The sequence below is a fragment of the Lissotriton vulgaris genome, chromosome 1_1, assembly GCF_964263255.1.
Source record: "Lissotriton vulgaris chromosome 1_1, aLisVul1.2, whole genome shotgun sequence".
Classification (NCBI taxonomy): Eukaryota; Metazoa; Chordata; class Amphibia; order Caudata; family Salamandridae; genus Lissotriton; species Lissotriton vulgaris.
This window is the reverse complement of record NC_141685.1, coordinates 1,633,451,453-1,633,462,052: the sequence shown is the minus strand read 5'-3', so window position 1 is coordinate 1,633,462,052 and position 10,600 is coordinate 1,633,451,453.

Here is a 10,600-nt window from a genome sequence, read left to right as displayed (position 1 = left end):
GAGATTCTTTGATCTTTTTGTGCCTCGGACCCAGTTTCATGTGTGCGTCTGCTATTAAAAAGATTCTCCGATTCGTGTTTGGAATTACCCTATCCCCCACTCCAGGGATTCGAGCAAAAGGAACAGAGTTTGCATGTATAATTGAGTGGATAGTTCACGGGTAGTGCTGCACAGTTGCCTTTTGAAGACTTTTTTACCGCCAGCATAGTTTCCCCGTCTATGTATTTTCCTGAACGCTTTTTTGTGGCTACGGAAGTTGGTTTAGTTGCTTCCGCTGTGGCTGTATTAGCCAATGAATTCCCTACAACGTGAACGCCATCACATTGATGACTCAGAGTGTGTATCACGTGAGTCTTTTGTAGTTCTTTCTGTAAAAGAACTACTTGTTTCCAAAGCATCTTATGCTTGATTGTGGCACCTGTGTCATCTTTGTAATCATTTTGATCCCAGTTCTGCAAATCATTATTGTAAGAATTGACGCAAAAATGCGAATCGCACACGATTAGTGTCGGGAATTCACGTTCGGCATTTTCAAGCGCCATCTTTAAAGATCTGATTTCAGCTCACTGAGCCGAACATTTTGTCAGTGATTCAGTTTTTGTTATTTTCGGTCTGAATTTACCTCAGAGCCAGCGACCTTTAACAATCGCGCAGGCTGCATCGTAGGATTTATTTTCTACATTGTAATGTTGTACAAATCTGTCTGTATAGATTATACAGGAGTACTGTCCTAGAGGGAGAATTTCGATTGGCAGAGGATATTCTTTTTCATAATTTAAATCATTCAGTTTTTTCATGTGCGGGGCGAAATAGTATTTCACGTCTTCTGCAGCAAGAGAATTTTCCCACTGTATCCATTTCGGATCTAGTGATACTGTAGGCAGGTTTACTGGGCTGAATAGTGCCTCGAAGGCGGATTCTGCTGTGAGAATAGTGATCCTTTTGCCTTGTGCTAATTCTCTTTCTTTCGCTATAGCAGTTTGCACTGCCTTCACAGTATTTTCTGTGAGACTGAATGTTTTTTCTGCTTGTGTGTACAAATGAGATTTGTAAGCTATTGGTACCGTTTCTCCCTCATTAGAGGTCAGGTACGTGAATCCGCATCTTCCTGGGATGACCCGGATTACAAGGTTGCGTGTGTTGTCACGTGTTTCTAATTTTGTTTTTGCTAACATGTCTGTTTGCAGTGATCTCAAAATTTCTGTGTGTTTTTGAGTCCGGTTGATTGGTTTAAAATCAGGTTTAATTAATTCGTAGAGAGGTTTAATCCTCTCTGCGTAGTTTAGTATGTAGGTTCTTCCGAAATTCAGGAAGCCTAGAATCGATTGTAAGTTCTTCAGCGTTTTTGGTGCTTGGAGTACAGCGCACTTCTCTAAGAAGTTGTCCGCCAGGCTTTTTCCTTCACTTGATAATTCGTAACCTAAAAATAGTACTGTTAGATGGGCAATTCAAGACTGTTTAAAGTTGAATTTGTAACCCTCTGCTGCGAAACCAAGTATTATGGTGTTCACCCTTTTCAAGTGAGTATCCAAGTCGTCGTCTGTGAGATAGATGTCATCGACATAAGATAATGCCTCATCATCATATATTTGTAGTAACTCTGTTACTCTGGCTGAAAATAATCCCGGGCTATTCTTGAACCCCTGTGGGAGCCTACAGAAATTTTCTGTGACCCCATTATTGAGAAAGCGGTCAAGTACCTGCTGTCTGGTGCAATATTTTGACAAAAGAACCCATTAGATATGTCTAATGTTGTTTTGTATTTTTTCCGAATTATGTTATTCATCAGTGCCGCACTGTGCGAGTTCTGTACCGCAAAGGTTTTGCAACACGAGTTAAGGTGTCTGTAATCCAGGACTAGACGATATGAATCGTCTGGTTTGGAGACAGGAAACAAAGGATTGTTCATTTGAGAGGTGCATGTTTCAATCACTCCCTGTATTCAAGTTGATCTAAAATCTCCCTGACCTGTTTTTTAGCTTCTTGCTTAATAGGGTACTGCCTTTGTGCAGCAGGTTGACTTTTTAACTGGATTTTGTGAGGAGGAGAGTCCTCATCCCATCCTACATGATTTTTATATAATGCTGGTGCCTGGGCTACTGCCCATTTCCTTGCATAAGTATAATTTTTGTGAATCGGAATGTGATTCGAGAAGGCAGGCATAATCATTTCTTCACCACGAGGGCACTCCCTGACAAACTCCGGGGGCCAATCTTTTTCAGCTAACAGAATGTCATAGCCTTTTGAGAGATTATCCCAAAATAGACCCCTTATTTTCCTAGTCTTATCTCCCTCTATACGCAGTGTTATTTCGTATATCTTATGAGGTTCGCTAACTCTGGTGTCTGCAGTTTCTTCTTGAATGTATTCATTCGTGTCCACTGTCTCCAGATGACTCATCAGGATCTTGCGAGCTATGCTGATTTCTGCTGCACTAGCATTGTCTGTGCCCACTCTCCGTTTTTCAGCTGTGTCCTCAGTATTCTCGGCATGTTCGATTACTCTAATACTGGCTACCTTCTTTCTTGGAAATTGTAACTTTTTACTTTGAGCAGGCTCCTTGTCTTTGGACTTGGTGTGCTCTCCTGGGTCTGACCGTCCTCTTCTTTCCGATTTCTGCGAAAAAGATCGAGAGGGACGTGTATCAATACTTTGATATCTATCAGGCTTTTTCAAGTTATCCCTATTTCTAAGGTTGTATCTTTTTTCAGAGTGTTCCCTCTGGGGAGACTAGTGTTCTCGAGTCGGAGTTCTTTCCCTCCGTCGAGGAGACCTTCCTCTGAGCTGGAAACCTTTTTCCTTGGGAGCGGACTGTTTATTTCCATCCCAATTTTTCTTTGGAGTATTTTGATTATTTTTAATAAATAATTTTTCAGGATTTTCGAGTAGTTGGGGTTTTACTGGTTTCCCACCTAAACTATCTCTACCTAGTTCCTCATAGCATTTTTCTATGATTCTGGTGAGCTCAATTGGTTGATCTGTTATATCTGTTTCTTTCAATTTCTGGCGGATCGCCACAGATGCTGCTTCTCCTTTTATGTTGGCTAGTAATATAGCCGAGACCTGCTTGAAGTCTTTCAGTAATTTCATACCAAGAGTTAAAGCAGGTTCTGGACCGTATTCATTCTGAATTTGTTTTAGCACATCTGGTATTACCGCCATGGACGGAACACCATGTGTTTTTGTGTAAATGGAAGCAAAGACTGTACACCAAGTGTCACAGTCCTCCACGTATGGTGCGACCCCCATTGGAAGGCAGATGGTCAGAATTCTGTGTTTCTCAATAGGGGTAGTATTCAGGAATACTGCCTCTATTTGAGTAATTTTCGGTGCTAACCAGAAAGGGATTTGTTCCCGTTTTATGGGTGTTTTCCAAGACATGATTGTATGTTCTGTGGTGTGATTTTATTTGTGTTCCCCTGATGAGGGGTCAGCTGTGGAATATTAGCAGCTGTTTGGACTGTTGCAGTCCGCATTACATTTTGGACTAACTGTCTATGTATTTTAATAAGTAATTTTAGCTGTGCTAAAAGCTCATCTTTTGACATTTTTTCAATGTCTGGATGTGGTGTGTAGCTGGCTAGAACCGGCCATGTTGCTCCTGGTCTACCTAGTGGACCGAGCCTGGTAATGTGATCATTGTGTTTTAGGGCGCCTTTAAACCAGAGCAGGTGCTCTTGGTATTTTAATGGGATTTCAATCTCCTCGAAAGGAGCGTACTCATCCGGTGGTTCCTCTATTTTGTAATAGTGGAATTCGTGTGTTGTAGCGTTTGCCGCTGGAAAGTTTATCGATGAATAAAATACCTCTGTCTGCCGATATTCGTGTGCCTCTATCACCAAAATGACGGTACCACCTCGTGAGGTCAGTCCGTTTTCTATAAGTTTTAACGTTATAGTTTTTCTTATGTTTGCCGGGATGATATTTGCACCCGGTGGATATATTCCTGTTTCATCGGATTCCAGCTGAGTCGCATTTACTGTGGCATCAGCGGTCCCGTTGTTTTCTACTGACATTGTATAAATGAAAGTTTTGCAGAGTAGGTCTCCAAGGTGACAAAGATTAGATGCACAACATTTTGGAACACTGTATCCTTCAACGTTGAATAAACCAGAAGCTTTACATAGGAATCTCTTCCTACTAAGTTCAGGCGGATTTTAACCTTTCACCCACTCCAGACGTCTATTGGAGTATTTACGGGAGAAAGGGTCTGTGTGAAAAAGCACGACTGAGTTACTCTAACGTCTTGCGTTAGTTTTATCGCCTTACCAAATGTTGGGCGCCATGTAGTGTAGTTCCTATTTTCCCTATAGGCCCTGCGCATTGGAATAACATAAACAGCAGTGTAGACGTAGGAGTGCGGTCTCCTAGTTCTCTACTGACTATGTTAGACTTAATTGGGTTTGTACCAGCTAGCTCAGAGGTCACTGGAAACTTTCTTGACTGAATAGGAAGTGATCAACTTCTTTGGCTCAGACAAGAAGGGATTCAGTTTTCCAACAACCGCATTAACATGACAACTTTGCTCCTCAGAATAAGAGTCAATCTCTAGAGTTGTGTGAAACAATAGACAGCTATTTCACTCAGTCAGTTGTGCAGAATTACTTTCACCAGTATGCAGAGAATAGAGAGACGGGCGTTTTCAATAAAAGATATTATTTATTGAGCAGTCTTCCTTCTCATGCAAGAGAAATTAATTGCCACAATTGCAAGACTTGTTATTATAAAAAGTGCGTACAGTAAAAGGAGTATTACGAAATAATACTGTAAAAGCATGGATATGGTTTCTTAGCCATAAGATGGTTAAAATGAATAAAATATATACATTCATATATACATTTGGCTAACGTACTCAACTGGTGCTTCTAACTACGCCTACCCCAATGTACCTGACATAAGCCTAATACGTGGGAGGGAGTAAGTAAGTAGCAGGTTTAGTTTTGCCAAGGGTTTGCTTCAAGAATTCTCTCTAAGGGTTTAGTCAGCACCGTACCTCTGGAATAGAATGTAGGAGGTCTGGTTTCTCCTCTCAGGACTCGATATTCCAGTCACCAGCAAGGGTAGGCTGGAAACGCCGGAGCTGGATTTTCTCGGCAGGAGAAAAGACAGCGTCTTTCTCAGCGCGTCAAGGAGGAGGAGGAGCGTCCGTGGGCTTCTCGCATCTGCTGGGCTTTCTGCAAGGGGACAGCTGTTCTGCTCCAGTATTCACCACCACCGTGTTTGCTTAAGGCAACGTTGGTATTATTTATACCTGAAAGGTGCCGAGTTTGACGTAAGTTTTTGGACATAAGACGTCAATAAAGATGGCACTAAGAACTGGTCGTTCTTACAGTGCTCGTTAGGAGGTCTATTACAAATCAAAACAAAGCAAGCGGGGCTTTCCCAGGTTGATGGAGGTTTGGTATGTCGAAAGAACTCGGCGTGCTATCTAGGAATCTAAGGAAGTGACTTCTGCTGTGTCATGGACTGTCATGGACTGCAGAGGCGACTTGCTAAAATATGGCTTTGAATATTATGCCATTATAGGGATATGTATTGATTATAGCCGTATAGGAGCATAAGGTCATGATATTGATCGGGGTCCTAGATAAAACACAACAACATAGCTGGTGTCCACTCTTGTTTGTGGTTCTCGTTTGTGGTTAAAGGACCATGATGTGGGGGTCTATAAATTGCAGCCATTAGAGTGTTGGCCGATCTAATGAATTGTGGGCCCGATGTTGAAAAGCCACAGTTGCCTCTGGTTTCGGGCATACATAGGAGTATATTGTAAAGAGTATGTCATGGGAAACTGCCCGGGAGCGTGCACACACCTCGCTGGTTGGTAGGGGGCATTCCGTGTAAGCTACACTGACCATGAATTAAGGTGGTAGGTGCATAGGGTATTATGGGGATTACATTATGGTGGAGTATTCCTGCGGTATGCCAAGGAGTGTATATTGACCATAATAATAACAGATATAAGACCAAGCCAGCGGGTGTACACTGAACTTAGCATCGTTCGCTAGGCAGATTAGGGATGTTTTTGCAGAGATGTGTTCACAGAGCACTCCACGGAATATCATCATTCAATCCCTGGCTGTCGGTGGACAAACGGTGTAACCCCCTCTGTTCCTTCAGGAAAAGATTGTGCTTGGATTTGTCTGGGGAGGATTCAAGAACTAACCAGGACAATGAGTCAACCGTGTGGTTCTGTTCTAGGTAGTGCCTGCACATCTTGGTGTTTGTTTTCTTGCAACGGAAGTTGCTTCTATGTTCAGAGATACAGATTTTCACAGGGCGGGAGGTCATGCCCACGTATTGCAGACCGCATGGGCATCTCAATAAGTAGATGCAGTTGGGAGTGATACAGTTAGTATGGCCAAGCAGTTCCCAGCGGAAGGTGTCCGTCAGGAGGATAGTTTTGTATGTGCTGGTGAAAGGACACACACTGCAGGAGCCGCACTGGTAGTGCCCCCGTACAGGCGGTAAGTGCCACAGAGTGGTTTGTTTAGGTGGCTTAGCCTTCCTCGGTCTAGTATGCACCAGAATATCCTTAATATTCCTTGACCTTTTGAAGGCAAATCTGGGTGGTGTAAGATTGAGATCGCCCGTGTTCAGAATTTGCCAGTGTCGTTTGATTATCTTTTTGATTTCGTTTGAGGCTGGTGAAAAAGTGGTGACACAAGTAAGGAGATCTGACTCCTGTGTCGTCCGGGTCTTGTATTCAAGGAGGGCCCCCCTATGGTTGTTTTGTGCACGTTTGCGTGCCCTCGAAATCTCTCTAGTGGGGTACCCTCTATCCCTCAGGTTTCTGGATAGTAAGGAAGACTCGGTTTTGTAATCTGACAGATGGGAGCAGTTGCGCCTGACCCGCAAAAATTGTCCGAAAGGCAGATTCAGTCTCAGGGCCTTGGGATGGTGGCTGGTAAAGTGGAGCAAGCTGTTGCGGTCTGTTGGTTTGCGATACATGGTGGTATCGATTTTGCCACCCTCCAGTCTGACGGTGAGATCCAAGAAGGCAATTTTGGATGCAGACGCCGTTATGGTGAAGTGAAGGTATTCGTGCAGCGTGTTTAGCCAACTGAAGAACTCCTTGTATAGATCTTCAGTGCCTGTCCAGAGTACCAGGATATCATCAATGAACCTCCTCCATAGTTTGATGTTCAGATGGTAGGGGTTCTCTGGTCCATTGATGTGTCTTTCTTCGAAGTCTGCCATGTAAAGGCAGGCTACGGAGGGGGCTAAAGTACTACCCATGGAAGTGCCCTGGGTCTGGTGGTAATGTTGCCCTTTAAACTCAAAGTAGTTCGCCGTAAGAGCAAGGGTAGCACATTCCATAATGACGGAAGGCGGCGTAGGGGAGCTCCATTCTTCAGCACTGAGGATTCTCTCAATCACCCCTAGTGTGGCCCTCTGGGGGTTGTTAGTATAGAGGGCCTCCACGTCTAGGGTGATGAGAAAATCGATCTGGATATCCTCCTGTAGATTATCCAAGAGGCGTAGGACATCAGTGGTGTCCTGAACATATGAAGGTATTTGTTTGACCAGCGGCTGTAGAAAGTGGCCACAGAACTGTGATAAAGGCTCTAGGACAGAGTCAATGCCTGATACAATCGGGCGTCCTGGTACGGGGGTGGTCCCCTTGTGTATTTTTGAGAGGATGTAAAAATAGGGGACCTTGGGTTCTTTTTTTGATAGAAAATCAGCCTCCTTTTTGGAGATCCACTCCTGACATTCAGCAGACTCAACCAGCCCAGTGATAGCTGTTTTCAGACGCTCAGTGGGGTTGGAAGGGATGGGGGTATAGTATCGCCTATCCCCTAGTTGTCTAAGACATTCAGTGTCATAGTCAGTGGTATCCATTAGGACTGTCGCCCCGCCTATGTCTGCCTGCTTAATAGTGATGGTCTGATCGTTGGCTAAGGAATCTAGCATCTGTCTTTCAGAATTAGAGAGGTTGTGGTGTTTCTTGCTTGGTCTCAAAGACCCAATGTCTTTGAGCACAGCCTGCTCATACGTTAGGATTTCATTGGGGACCATCCCACTATGTGGGGTGAAGTTCTAAGGGTTGTGGAGACCTGAGTCAGTTGGAGTCTCTTGTGGTCTCCCATCAAAGAAAGCTCTCAACCTGATCTTACGGAAAAATTTCTGGATTTTACAGCTCTGTTGGAAGTGGTCAATCTTAGGTGTGGGGACGAAACCAAGTCTCTTCTGAAGCACTTCTTCTTCTCCTGCAGTGAGTTGTCATGAAGAAAGATTCACTACTAAGCTTATTTTCGTGCTGTCTTGCTCCTGGTGTCCATCCCTTGACCTTGAGAGGGATGTATGATGTTACAACGCGTACTTTTAGCACGCATACCATTACCACGGATTTTTTACAACGCAGGTCATATTACAACGGATACCTTTACAACGCAATACACTACAACGCAGATACTATTACAACGCATACCATTACAACGTAAGTATAATTATAGGTAAGTATATAATATTAATATATAATGCAAAAATAATTACTTTTGAATTATTAAATTTAAATATTTATTATGTAATTAATAAAAAAAAATTAAAAAAATTGTAATTTTTAAATTTGTAAATATATATTAAAAATACCCCTGTACCTCAAAACCCAAACCCAGCCCTTAAACCTAAAAATACCCCTGTACCCCAAAACCCAAACCCAGCCCTAAAACCTAAAAATACCCCTGTACCCCAAAACCCAAACCCAGCCCTAAAACCTAAAAATACCCCTGTACCCCAAAACCCAAACCCAGCCTTAAAACCTAAAAATACCCCTGTACCCCAAAACCCAAACCCAGCCCTAAAACCTAAAAATACCCCTGTACCTCAAAACCCAAACCCAGCCCTAAAATCTAAAAATACCCCTGTACCCCAAAACCCAAACCCAGCCCTAAAACCTAAAAATACCCCTGTACCCCAAAACACAAACCCTGCCCTAAAACCTAAAAATACCCCTGTACCCCAAAACCCAAACCCAGCCCTAAAACCTAAAAATACCCCTGTACCTCAAAACCCAAACCCAGCCCTAAAACCTAAAAATACCCCTGTACCCCAAAACGCAAACCCAGCCCTAAAACCTAAAAATACCCCTGTACCTCAAAACCCAAACCTAGCCCTAAAACCTACAAATACCCCTGTACCCCAAAACCCAAACCCAGCCCTAAAACCTAAAAATACCCCTGTACCCCAAAACCCAAACCCAACCCTAAAACCTAAAAATACCCCAGTACCCCAAAACACAAACCCAGCCCTAAAACCTAAAAATACCCCTGTACCCCAAAACCCAAACCCAGCCCTAAAACCTAAAAATACCCCTGTACCTCAAAACCCAAACCCAGCCCTAAAACCTAAAAATACCCCTGTACCCCAACACCCAAACCCAGCCCTAAAACCTATGAATACCCCTGTACCCCAACACCCAAACCCAGCCCTAAAACCTAAAAATACCCCTGTACCCCATAACAAAATACCACTAATAAATGTTTTAAAAAAAAGATAAACTTACCTATAATTATACTTACAATGTAATGGTATGCGTTGTAATAGTATCTGCGTTGTAGTGTACTGCGTTGTAAAGGTATCCGTTGTAAAATGACCTGCGTTGTAAAAAATCTGTGGTAATGGAATCCGTTGTAAAAAATCTGTGGTAACAGTTACATACCCCTTGAGAGTCCTCCCATTGTACCCTCTTGTCTGGCCTGTTTTCTCGCTTGCGCCTGCGCTCTCTGCCCCAACCTCTGTCTAAAAAAGGCTGCTGGTTGGTGCCATGGGGGGCAAATTGAGGTGGATATTGGGGTGCATATGGTGGGATAGGGTGTGGAAAATGGGGGTATTGCCAAAACGGTGGACACTGAAGTGGAGGGCGTTGGTAAAATGATTGTCCATGTCTCCCTCCTCTCTTACCCCTCCGGGGTTGTGATTACCAATCGTCACCGCTCGAGTTGCTGTCACTATTTGATCCTCTCCTGGAGGAATTGGCACTGGAGTCTGAAAGGTATCCCGTCCCATGGGAGACGTAGTCGTCTTTGAGATACGGGTATACCTTTTCTTTAGAGAAACGCTGGATATCTTTCTGTAACTTGGTTACCTTCTGCTTTTCCAGAAATTCTTTATGTTCAGAGATTTCTTTGTTCAATTCAGCCAGCTTTGTTTTGAAGCCTGGATTCTGCCCGGCACTCCTCAGTGCACTTTCTGTGGCCTGAATCTTGGTGAGCAGTTCATCCGCTAATCGTTTTGCTGTATTGACCAGTAAAATAAGGAGGTCATGTGTACACTTCCAAGAGATCAGTGACCATTCGATCTTAAATTGGCCATCCTTCCAGAATATCCTGGGGAAGTTTTTAACGATAAGGCCATTTGGTGCTATTTTTGCCTTAAAATACTCAGCCATGAGACCTCCATGTAGGGTAATTCTAACTCACTCTCTCTTCATATCGGAGAGTGATTTCCAATCCGCTGAGTTACTCCCAGTGGCTGTTTCTGTATCGATGCCAAGAATGGATGGTAGTCTATGGATAGCTGCCGCATCATCGTCACCGAAACTCATTCCTTGTCCATCCATCTTGTGGTGGTACAGGTATAGAGAGGTGAGATGAAG